Below are 10,808 nucleotides of genomic sequence, written 5' to 3'. Positions count from 1 at the left end.
CAAATAAGGACAAAAATCCCCCCTCCCGACGGGAAGGAGTGGTCAGAGAGGACCCACCTAGGAATGCCCTAAGTCTTGAATATTTCACATCCTCATTTTAGAAGTAGTAAATTCCTAAGCCTCTTTGTTCTTTGGGGAAGTTGCTCTTCTCCCCGCCGTCCACTCTCCCTTCTTGAGATGTTCTGTCCTTCTCTAATAAATTAACCGCTTGCTTGGCTTATTCAGTGAATTGTTGAATTTTCTGCGACGACACGAAGAACCCATTTTTCACAACATAATGACTATATGGTATTTCTTTCTCTAATGTGTTTATCTGTGTAGTTGTTCTCTTTTGGTCCTTCCTTCCTTGACTTCTTTTTCATTCTTTCATTCTCAAGTATTTATTGAACACCCACTCTGTATCAGACACTATGTTAAATGTTGGTTATATAGTTGTGAAGAAAAAAGAAGTAGGCCTTGCCCACTTGGAGCCATGGAGGGAAAGAGGTATTAAATAAATATCCACACAAATACATATCTAATTACATACTGTGCTCTGTACTATGAAGGAAAAGGCTAGATGCTGTGAGAGATGCAGGGGAAGTATGATTCAGATTTGTGAGTTATTAAAGACTCCCCTCAAAGTGGGATTTAAATTCAATGCTGAAGGATAAGTAAGAATGAACTGGATGAAGATTGAGTAGAAGAGCATCCTTCGTAGTTGGAACTGTTACCAGACTTGAAAAACCAGGTTCTTGAGTCTCAATGTCATAAAAATGAACACTGAACTCAAATTTGAGCAGACAGTTTATTAGAGAGAAGGAGGGGGGACTTGTGCACAAAGGAGCTGAAGAAAAAAACATGCTCCTTGAAGTCTTTTTGTGACAAGATTATATAGATCATCAAAAAGCGGGAAGGGGCTCAGGAATGAGGATGTGGCTTCTCATCCTATGATATCTGCCACATAGTCATTGGTTTCCAGGTGATCACAAAATATTTTCATGGTTAATGGTCCCTGCCAAGTCCGGAAAACAAAGGCTTATGCAAACTTTTCCATTAGCCTTTGTATTTTAAATGACCAGTCCTCAGTTGTAGACTTAAGATAATATTGGTTTCTTCCTCAGAGGCTGTGCATGCTGAGTTAAACCTTAACTACAATGTTAGTAAGGAGGGAAGGGTCAGACCGCAGTAAAAATGAAGTCTCGGAGTCTCCCTTCTTTCAGCGGTTTTATACCATCTCAGACCTGCCTGTGTAAAGGCTCTGACATGTGAACTGGTTTGGTGCTCTTAAGGAAGGGGATGCAGGTCAGAGCGTGGTGAGCAAGGAAGGTGTGTATTTTACATTTGATGGGCAGGGAGAGGAAAGATCTCTGAGGGGTTGTAGGCCATGTCAAAGATTTTTTTAGCTTATGAAAAAAATAGGAACACGGAGAGTTTCAAAGTGGAATGCTGGCATGATATTTACAATTAAAAATATTGTTTTGGTTGATGAGCTGGGAGTGGTTCAAGGGCAGCATAAGTGAAAGTGCAAAGGCTGGTTTGGAAGCATTTGCAATGGTCCGGATGAAATATCATTAATGGCTGGTAGCATCTTGATGATGATAGAGGTAGCAAGAAACAGATGGATTTGAGATATACTTTGAAGGTGAAATCGCTAAGACTTGATGATGGATTAGACAGAGATGATGATATAGGCATCAGGGGGACTCCCAGATTTGGTAGTTTTCCCAGGGCTCATAGGATGAAAGGCCCTTTAGGATGAAGACACTGCCCACATTTCAGCTCCATTTTCCACTGATTTCAGTTTGCTAAATGTTGGATTGTTGGAAAAGTCATGATGTATTTTTTCTATGTTTTTCGTTGCAAAAATGCGTTATGACTTTTCCGACAACCCAATATTTCATATTCTCTTCTACTCCAAGTCCTTGCACACACTGTTTCCTCAGCCTAGAATTTCTTTCTTCATCTAGTCCTTTTAGATAATTCTTATTCATTCTTTAAGACCCACCTCATGTCACATATCCATTTGGGAGGTTGTCTGACCCCAAGCATAGTTAAATGCCCCTCTGTGAGATCCCATAGATGCTGGATTTATTTCTGCCACAGCATTTGTGAAATTCTATTGCATTGTCTGTGTATATCCGTTTTCTCTGGCAGACTGTGAGGTCTTTGAGGGCAGAATCTCTGCCTTGCTCATCTCACCTAACTTCATACAAGGCGTCCAGGAGATGCTCACTGAATGGATGCTCAAAGAATGAATTATAGAAATCTCTTTTGAACAGGAAATATGCACATGACATTTCCAAACATAGCCAAGGCGGTTCTGTGCATTGGACAGCTCCCTAACCTACCACTTGAGTAAGACTTGGTGCTTCTTAGTCTTATGTTAAAAGTGACCTAGATATTTCAAGAGAAGGAAGGGACAGTAAAGGACAAGTGCTTTTTATGTAAAAGAACTTAAGAGCTGTACATGTTTTGGTCTGGTCAAGTTCTTTCAGAAGGAACAACACACACACAAATACATAACCAGACTTTTCCCACATGCAGAGCAATTGGCATGTGGGGAGACACCAGAAAAAAACATTCATCTTTAGAATTTCATGTACCCTTAAGGTTGCATGTGACTTTGGAGGACAAAGTGGTATAATTTTGAGCTATTCTCTGCTACGTAGAAGCAGCTTTGTTGTGCAAAATTTTGTAATGGGATTTTACCAGTGTCTCTAAAAAATTGATGATGGATTAAAAAATCATTTGTGGCCGTAAAGAAGTTGGTAATGCGAACTATGGGAGGCTGTATGAAGAGTGGAGAGGTTCCCAGCTCTGCTTCTAACTAGATTTGTGACCCTAGGCAAGACTCTGAAGCTCAGTTTCACTATTTCTATGTAATAAATTAGTTGGAGTAGATGTTCTCTATTATAGGCCATATAGCACAAACATTTGGTGACTGTATCTGTTGGCTATTTAGTGTGTGTGTGTGTGTATGTGTGTGTTTCTGTGATAAATGCAATCATCTCTGTAAGGCTCCAAGGGTTAACTTTCTGTAAAAACATAATAGAGTCATTACTTACAGGTTCAAAATCCAATTATTCAAATTCTTGATAATGTAAGCATGAGGCCATCCTCAGCAGAGTATCTATTTATTTGAGTTTCTAAATATGAAGAGGAATAAAACTGAATAGAGGGCTCTGGAACCAGTTAGATATGGTTTGAATTTCACATGTTGTGCCATTTACTGGGCCATTTTGGAAAAATTATTTTATTTCTTTGAATTTAATTTCTCATCTGTAAATGTGGTCAATAATATTAATAGTACCTGTCTCTGTAGGGAATCAAAGGGATTAAACATAAAATAATATTTAAAAATACTTAGCACAGTGCCTGACCTATCATAAGTTTTAAATAATAATAATAATAATAATAATAATAATAATAATAATAATAATAGCATTTCAGTTTGGCCTTGTGTGTGTAAAATATTGTAATTGGTCTGTATTACCAAAACTTGTATATGGATACATGCTGTCAAAGTGAGTACAAAACATGTATATGTAAAATATGGTTGTAACTGGGCTATATTATCAAAATTTGAACCAGGAGGGAGTCTTTAGAGAGCACATGAGGGAAGAGCAGTTGGGGAGGGACTGTCTATCTTCAGACTAAAAGAAATTCAAGTTTTTTGTTTTTAGAGATGAGGAAATAATATCCCTAGAGTAGTTTGACATACCAAAGTCATACAGGTAAAGTTCTAGCAAACATGCAATAGAAAAGAAAACCCCAAGATGTTCTATGAGGCCACTAACATTATATTTAATGACATCACAGTGTCTGTAGGTTTTCTGTATGGTTGAATTACATACCTGAGTAACAGTGCTTGGTGAGTTTTAGACCTGGGCTGATTTCTTTTATTTTTTATTTTTCGATCATAGCTGACATACAATATTATATTAGTTTCAGAGGTACCACATAGTGATTAGATATTTATATAACTTATGAAGTGATCAACCCAATTAGTACCCATCTGATACTATGATAGTTATTATAATATTATTGACTGTATTCCCTATGCTGTATTTTAGACCCCCATGACTGTTTTTGTACTGGCAATTTGTACATTTTAATCCCTTCCCCTTTTCCACTCATTCCCCCAACCTCCCTCCCACCTGGCAACCATTAAAATGTTTTCTGTATCTATGAGTTTGTTTCTGTTTTGTTTGTTCTTTTATTTTGTTTTTTAGATTCCTCATATAAGTCAAATCATATGGTATTTATCTTTCTCTGTCTGACTTATTTCACTTAGCATCATACCCGTTAGATCCACCCATGTTGTTGCAAGTGGCAAGATTTAATTATTTTTTTATGGCTAAGCAATATTCCACCAATATATGTACCACCTACTCTTCAAAGTCCAGAGTGCTAACCATTACACTATGGGGCTGTAGTACCTACTCTTTATCCATTCATCCATCAGGGGACATCCAGGCTGCCTACACATCTTGGCCATTGTAAATAATGCTGCAATGAACATAGGGATGCACATGTTTTTTCGAATTAGTGCTTTGGGTTTCTTTGGCTAAATACCCAGAATTGAGATTGCTGGATCCTTTTCTGTCTATTGGTATAGCCTTTGTTTTAAAATCTATATTGTCTGATATAAGCATTGCTATGCCAGATTTTTAAAATTTCCATTTTCATGAAATATTTTTCCATACCTTTACTTTCAGTTTGTGTCTTTTGATCTGAAGTGGGTCTTTTGCAGGTAGAATATGTATTGGTCTTGTTTTCTGATCCATTCAGCTACCCTATGTCTTTTGACTGAAGCATTTAATATATTTACATTTAAAGTAATTATTAACAGAAATGTAGTTATTGCCATTTTATTATTCATATTTTTAAAATATTTTTTTCTATCTTAAGGAAGTCCCTTTAACATTTCTTATAATACTGGTTTGGTGGTGATGAATTCCTTTAGCTTTTCCTTGTCTCGGAAGCTCTTTATCTGTCCTTCAATTCTAAATGATAGCCTTGCTGGGTAGAGTAATCTCAGTTGTAGGTCCTTGCTTTTCATTACTTTGAATATTTTGTGCCAGTCCCTTCTGGCCTGCAAAGTTTCTGTTGAGAAATCAGCTGACAGCCTTATGGGAGCTCCCTTGTAGGTAACTAACTGCTTTTCTCTTGCTGCTTTTCAGGTTTTCTCTTTATCTTTAACCTTTGGCATTTTAATTATGATGTGTCTTCATGTGGGCCTCTTTTGGTTCATCTTGTTTGGGATTCTCTGTTCTTTCTGGGTTTGTATGTCTGTTTTCTTTGGCAGGTTTGGTAAGTTTTCCATCATTATTTCTTCAAATAGGATTTCAATCCCTTGCTCTCTCTCTTCTCCTTCTGGTATTCCTATGATGCGAATGTTGGTACACTTGATGTTGTCCCTGAGGTCCCTTAAACTATCATCAATATTTTTTCTTTTTTATTTTATTTTTATTATTAGTTTCAGGTGTACAGAACAATGCAATAGTTATTCTTTTCACCCCTCACAAAGTAACAACCCCACTGCCCTCCCACCCCCGATGTCATACTTATCTATTACAATTCCATTGACTCCATTCCCACACTCTACTCCACATCCTGTGACTATATGTATGTATAATTGTAGTTGACATACAATATTATTCAACATCAGCTTCAGAAATACAGTGCGGTGGTCAGGCCTCTACACTGTCTATGCAATGGTCTCCTTAACAAGACATATCATCAATTTTTTGGATTCTTTTTTCTTTTTTCTGTTCTGATTGGGTGTTTTCTGCTACTTTGTCTTCCAAATTGCTGATTCAGTCCACTGCTTTATCTACTCTACTATTGATTTCTTCTAATGCATTCTTCATTTCACTTTTTGTATTATTTGTTTCTGACTGGTTCTTTTTATGTTTTCTATCTCCATTTTGTTCCCTATCTCTTTCTTAAAGTTTTCACTGAGCTCATCTCCTCTCCCCCTATTTGGCATCCTTATAACCAGTGTTTTGAATTTTTCATCTGGTTGATTGCTTGTCTCAATTTTGTTTAGTTGTTTTTCTGGAGTTTTGTCCTGTTCTTTCATTTGGAACATGTTTCTTTGTCTCCTCATTTTGGATCCCTCCTTGTGTTTGTTTCTATGTGTTAGGTAGATCTACTATGTCTCCAGGTCTTTGTAGAGTGGCCTTATGCTGTAGGTGTCTTGTTGGGCCCAGTGGCAGAATCTCCCTTGTCACCTGATCTGGGTGCTCCAGGTATGTCCCTTATGTAGGTTGTGTGTACCCTGTTATTGTAGTTGAGCCTTGATTGCTGTTGGCAAGTCAGTGGGAGGCATTGACCCTCAGGCTGATTGGCTGTGAGGAATGGCCATGACTACAGCAGTAGTGCAGGGACTGTCCCCACAGAGCAGGATTTCCTTTAGCAGGGCTCTGGTGGCTGCCAAGTCTGCCCTTGGATATGTTTTTTGTAGAGGTGATTAGGTGGTTCTCTGGTGTAGTCTAGGGCTAGCCATCAGGTGTGTTGGTTGGGGGCCTCTTGAGAAGGTGCAGGCCTAGGTTAGCTGCTGCTTGTCCCTGGCCCAGAGCCACCTGGTATAAGCTACAAAGTGATCTGCAAATTGTTGCCACTTGTGCTGCTGGTCTTGGAGGTGCATGAGAAAAGCTAAGCTGCAAAGCAAGGTTGGCTGCTGCTAGTGCCAGGCTTGGGGCTGCTTAGCAAGAGGTATGGGGCACACAGAAGCCAGACAATGCTTGTTTGGGGTTTGTGAATCTTTGAGAGATTTTAGTAAAGTCAGTAGCACAATCTGAGATAGGCCAATTGTGTCCAAAAGCTGCTAGAAGTGGCATGGGTGGGCCCACAAGTTGGGTGGGAAGGGTCTTAGGGAATCACCAGGGCAGGGTGAACAGTGTTAGCCAGGTTGATGGAGAGTCAGACTTGGAGCCAGCCTGTACCTGTGCTTTGATGCTATGCAGGGGGAGGGCTCAATAAAGGAACAAAATGGTGGGAAGAGCTGCCCGTCCAGTCCTCACCCTGGAGGAAGACAGTTTAGTTCCTCTCCATATATCCCTGGCACTTTTTGAGCTGCTGCCCAGCGTTGGAGCTCAGAGTGAATGAGTCCATCAGTGAGTAAGTTCATTTGTGCATCCTTTAAAAGGAGTGCTTGGGACTCCAGCAGCCTTTCTTCTTACTCAGCCACAATCCCCACTGGTTTTCACAGCCAGAAGGTTTTATTTATTTATTTATCCCAGCACTGGAGCCCTGGGCTGGGGAACCTGGTGTGGGGCTGGGACCACTCACTCCTCAGGGAGCACCCTCCACAACTGAGATATTCCTCCCATTCTTAACTGCCACATGTGACTGTGGAACCAGCTCATTTCATATCTCTGCCCCTGTAGCAATCTTGAAGTGGCTTCTTAGCTATAGGACATAGTTATAGAACTTCTGTTCAACTAGTGTTTACGCGATTGTTAATGATGGTTGTTCTGTAATTTACTTATAATTTTGATGTCCTGGGCTAATTTCTATACATGCCTGGTTTGGGAATCTTTAGCTCAAGAGCAGCAGTTGCCGAGAAGTTTCCAGACTGTTTTGTTTTTTAGAAGTGGGATCTTGTAAGATCCTATCTACCTCATGCTTTGGGGCTTTAGCTATATGAGAAATATTCTTGAATTAGATGGGTATCAGAATCGCCTGGGAAATTTTGAAAAATACCCAAATAACTTGGCCTCATTACCAGAACTTCTGTTGTTTACGTCTATATTTGTTGTCTCATGTTTTCTTAAAAATTTCCAAATAATTCCAAATGTAGTAAAATACAAATTAAATAACAGAAATACTGTGCAGCTAGAGATATTTTTTTAAGGTTAGCATTTTCACATGCAATGTATCCCATTCTTTATATGGGATCTATGAGGGTACAAGAATCCGAAATTTTATTTGTTAAAAACCTTCCCTGATGATGCTGATGCCTATTAGGATTGAGAACTCCTGACATAAGGAATTAGCTTTAGGATTGCATACCCATTTTTAGGCTTATCAATGACTGTAGGTCAGTTATGATCACTATGTTGCTTGTATTTAAGAGTCATTTCCCCTGGTTGGACAAGAGAGTGATTGATAAAAACAAAACAAAGCAAAATAAACCAAAACAGAGAGAATGTATCCTAATGTCTTCAGAGATGCTTGTATGGTGTAAAATTTCCCAACTCAGGGAATCAACTATCTTTTATTCCAGCCCCTGTGTTTGACAATCATCAGCAAGTGACTGGCCAGGGGAGGTGATATGGCATAAAGTAAAGAGCATTAAGCCTGGAGTCAGGAGGTCAGGAGCCCTGGAATCTGATTCCAGCTTCACTGCTTAATGAGCTCTGTAACCTTTCCAAGTTATTTTGTCTCCTTGCATTTCTGTTTCCTTATCTGTAAATTGAGGGGGATTTAAAGCTATATTATTTCTAAGATCCAATCTAGCTTAAAATTCCATGGTTTATTTAATAATTAGTTTTAGTGTCTACAATTGAAAGCTAAGTTCTCAATTTTGCATTTTAGAATAAAGATGAATCCTTGAGAGTAAAAGCAGATGATCAGACTGATCCAGGGTGTGGTGAGGCAATCAAGACAACAGGCATGCTGATTGTATAATTCTTGGGATTGGCCATGCCATTGGGGGTCCAAGATAATTAGGATAGGTTGTGAATCTAAAAGTTGGTGATTAGTTGGGAAAACCCAGAGGGCTCAACATATTAGAGATAGTAGTAAATTCAAAAGATAGGCGTGATGGGGAATAAGTTGTAGAGGAGTAGAGGTTTTGGTCAGAAAAATGGAAGTTGATTTCAGAGGCAGAAGAATTCTGCATACTGACCAGGAAGGTCCAGGGGTGGCCATGGGATTGGGTTCTGTTGTAGAGATGAAGTGAAAGTCAGTGGTACTGAGGAAGTGAAGGAACAATGTTTTCAGGACCTGTGTAGGTTGTCCATACCAATATTGGGATCTACCAGAATGGTGATGGGAGTAGGAGTGGGGAGAATAACTATAACCTGAAGTCAAAATTCTCATTGAAGGTGAGGTCATGATCAGGAGAGTGATGGGTAACTAGGTCAGGGATGTTCATTAGGGGAAGCAATGGATGATTTCAGGGACTTTTGCATGAGGGTGGAAGAGGAAAGTTCTGGAAGAAACAGTGGAAATAAGAGTCATGCTTATATTCTCACTTGGTGGAAGTTTGGGAGAACAAACAGCTAACATAGAGGGTGCCAAAAAAATGTATACACATTTTAAGAAAGGGAAAAACTATATTAAAATTGTATTAATATATTCCAGTAACAAAAGATGAATACAAGTCATATGTGTACATTTTTTGGCACCCCCGGTATTTGAGGGACCATATTAGGCTGTGATGCTGTTCTACCTAGAGACCACCACTCTTGGTTAGGGGGACTGCCACTGCAGAAAGAATAGGCACTTGAACCTTTCAAATAACTCGGTTGCCCTACTATTAAGGCTTTTCTTTTTTCCATCTATTTTCCCCAACACTGACTTTCTTTGGGACTTGAATACTCTCCCAAGTCATCAAGCGTCTATTGAAGAGTGTTAGATATTTGGTTCCTTAGCCTAAATGGAAGCTGATTTCTCTGAATGGAAAATTCAGCAAATCGTTGCAGTAATGAGTATCGATTCCTCCTGCTCTAGCAGCCGGATCAATGCTATGAGTGAATGTCATTATTTCCTCTGCTGTCTGTAATCCCAGATGTATCCACAGAAAGACCAATTGCAAAGACTCTGAAGTTTTACTTGGTGTAACTGTGAAGTAGTCTATCTTATCTCTGGAAAACTCAGGGCAGTAATTTGCTTAATGCCTGTTTGTGGTCAAAGCATTGTCAAAGATCAAAAAGTCTAGAACCTTTGATTTTACTTTGGGATCCAGATATGGTGGCTTTCAGTTCTTGCTTCTTCATGCGATAAAATTATGGGACAAACTCCCAGAAATCTAGAACCCCTTGAACTGCTTATATATGAATATGCAGAATCAATACCTATCCTTTATATGAAATGAATATAACCACTTACCTTAGACTGGAATAGAGGTAAATATAAACAAAATGAATAGTTTTGTAGTAAATAACATACTGTAAAAATATTTTAAAATTGCCCTTAGTTTAACCTCATTATTTTACAACTGAGCAAACAGAACCCAGAGACGTCAGCAGACTTTCCCTAAGTTACCATTCAGTTAGAGTGGGACTGAGACTCGAACTCAGCTAAACCCTCTCCTTTGGTTGCTTAGTGATTCTCAAAGTGGGCAGGTGTATGTGAGAAGAAACAGTGTGTAGTTTAAAGACCGACCTGCACTTAGACCCATGTTGGTATTTAAAAATTTAAATAATATTTAAAGAAGGATAAAAAAATGTTCAAAGGCACTGAGTTTATCTGGAAAGACTTCAAACCCACTTTGGTAAGGGAGAAGGTGATTTTGACAGTGGTCTTGATGTGTGTAGAGAATGGGGTGGGTGCAGGGGTCCAAGACAAGTTTGATGTTGTTAAGTCACTCAGGAAGCCCTGGTCTAGGAGGCAAAACAAGCATAACAATTTATGGCTCAGGGAAATGTTGGAAGATGTCACTAGATAATGCTATACTGAGGGAAAGGACTCACTGTGGGTGAAAGGACTCTCCAGGGGTAGGACTTCCAGACAAAGTGTACTGGGCTTTCTTGACATGATTATGGTATAAAGTTACAAAGTTTCCAAATAGTCCTAAAAACTATCAGATGGTGTCTTCTTTCTCTTTCTCTCTCCCTTCTTTCCTTCCTTCCTTCCTTCCTCCCTCCCTCCCT

This window comes from Hipposideros armiger, unplaced genomic scaffold, assembly GCF_001890085.2.
Source record: "Hipposideros armiger isolate ML-2016 unplaced genomic scaffold, ASM189008v1 scaffold_12, whole genome shotgun sequence".
Classification (NCBI taxonomy): Eukaryota; Metazoa; Chordata; class Mammalia; order Chiroptera; family Hipposideridae; genus Hipposideros; species Hipposideros armiger.
The sequence above is the reverse complement of the archived record's forward strand: the minus strand, read 5'-3'. Positions refer to the sequence as shown.